The sequence below is a fragment of the Petaurus breviceps genome, unplaced genomic scaffold, assembly GCF_028583685.1.
Source record: "Petaurus breviceps papuanus isolate PSGF00001 unplaced genomic scaffold, PetGlider_PUasm1.0 225, whole genome shotgun sequence".
NCBI lineage: Eukaryota > Metazoa > Chordata > Mammalia > Diprotodontia > Petauridae > Petaurus > Petaurus breviceps.
Genome location: NW_027185889.1, coordinates 5,548,636 through 5,550,885, shown reverse-complemented (window position 1 = coordinate 5,550,885; position 2,250 = coordinate 5,548,636). Strand labels below are relative to the sequence as shown.

General features: G+C 45.3%; 1 pseudogene; it reads right to left on the bottom strand.

Annotated features, from left to right (window-relative positions):
• Positions 1–158: 158 nt before the first annotated feature.
• LOC138166604 (transmembrane protein 53 pseudogene) lies at positions 159–997 on the bottom strand (annotated as a pseudogene).
• Between the last annotated feature and the right edge of the window lie 1,253 nt (positions 998–2,250).

The following is a 2,250-nucleotide window of genomic DNA, read 5'->3' as shown; positions in this document are numbered from 1 at the left end:
CGTTCCTTCCTTCCTTCCTTCCTTCCTTCCTTCCTTCCTTCCTTCTTTCCTTCCTTCCTCCCTCCCTTCCTTCCTTTTTCTTTCAGGAGAGCCGACTTTTATTTCTGAGGGAAAGGGTGGGGAGCATCTGAGTGTGGGCAAGGCAGCGGCTAGAGCCCTCACATGTGCAAACAATTATACAGGAAGGACAGACAGAGGCTGGTACATTAGATTGGGTATTCCCACAAATGGCTGACGTGGGCAGAGACTGAGAAGTCCAAGGCCAGCACCAGTTCATGCTGCTCTAGCTTCTCTACTGCTATGTGCTCAATGTCACAAGCCGGGATGATGCTGTCAACCTTGGAGTAGAGATAGAGCTCAGACTAGCGCAATGACTGTTTAATGAGGGTCTCATAGTAGTTGATGGAAGATGGAAGATAGTGGTGACGAGGAGAGCAGCAGCCACAGGAGGATGGCCTCCAGGACAAAGGAAAGGAGAAGAAAGATGCTCAGGGCAGGCCTCTTGTTCTCCAGGATCATTGAGAGGGCATGCATGGCCCCCACCAAGCTGCTGTTTCCTTGAGCCCTGTCAGAGATGGTGCCCACCACTCAGAAGTAGTTAAACTGGCCGAGCACGTGGATCAGATCAATTACGTAGCGCTGCAGCATGTCCCCAGCATTGCTGGAGGTGTGGAAGAGAAGGGGCTTCTTCTCAATCTCATCGTCAAAGAGCAGTTCCAGCAACTTCTTGGCAGGACTGCCCAGGGAGGGGATGCCGAAGGGGTCCCCGAAAGCCATCTGCCGGGGTTGGTGTAGCGGATAAAAATGCCTCCCCTGTTGAAGTAGATGGTGCTGTACTTGGACAGGTTTTTGTCTGTGTCGCCTTCCCAGCCCAGCAGAATCACTACTGACTCCTGATTCCCTCTCTCCCTTCTTCTCTCAGGGTCTGTGCTTGCTTCCTGACAGCGCGGGTCGGCTTCAGGATATGAATGGTCACATCCAAGTTGCCATAGCCCATTGGGGGGGGGGGGGAACTTCCTGGATTCCCTCCTGAAACCCTCCCTCCCTTCCAGACCGACGTTCCCAGTATCGGGGACTGGGTCGTGGCTACGCACGCTGGGACCCCCTTTCTTTTTATACATGATTGTATTGAGTCCCAGAGGGGCCATATCACTTGTGGTCATGCAGTTAATTAGTATTTAAGAGGTTATTTGAATCCAGAATTTTTTTTTAATTTTTTTATTGCCATCTTTCTATTCCACCATGCTTCGTGAATTAGAATCACAGATTTAGTGCTGGAAGAGCCTTTGAAACTCGTCTAATCTAACTCCCTCATTTTACAATTAAGGAGACTAAGGCCAAGAAAAGTGAAGGTAAAGTGATTTGCCCAAGGCCAAACAGTACAGAGACAAGCTTTGATCCCAGGTCTTCTCACTCCATAGTCCAATTTCTTTCCATTGTGCTGTGCTGTTGACATATCGCCTACTAGTTTATAATAAGTGATTATAGCAAAATGGCATAGTGGATAGAATATTGGGGTCTGAACTCAGGAAGAACAAATATGGTCTTGGAATCCAGATCTGTGACCCTGGGTAAGTCTCTTGATGGCTACATACCTTAGGTTCCTCAACTGTAAAATGGAGGTAATAATAGTACCTACCTCACAAGAATTATTGTGAAGATCAAATGGGATATTTGCAAAGCACTTAGTACAATGCCTGGTATGTAGTAAATGATTAATAAATATTTGTTCCCTTCCTTCTTTTGACTGTTATGTAACAATTTCATTTCTTCCTACTTATACTTCCTGATGAATAGGTCTGATGATTAGAGTTCCCTGTGCAAAAACAGCCAATGGTACCCAATTTCATACTGAGTTGATTTGTATTAGAACTCCAAAATCTTCATATGACATTTCAGGCCCTCTGAAAAATAAATTCAGTTTGTTTTTCTCATCTTCTCTTGAGTCCCTTCATCTTGCCTTGAAGCATGGACCATGTACTTCAGTCCACTGAATTACTTGTCACAGCAAAATACAGCCCATAATTTATTTTCTTAGTGGCATGCTAGTCTATTCATGTAAAATGAGCTCCCAATTCAATCCAAAATTCATTTTTTAAAAATCTAATATGCACAAGGCATTTTGATGACTGCTGGGAGTACAGTGGAAAACACTTCCTACTCCATGAACCCTTCTTTGAACCCTGATTCCCTCACAAAAGTGGTCTTCCCTCACCACAAACATGGTACATACTCTGAAGACACATAAGT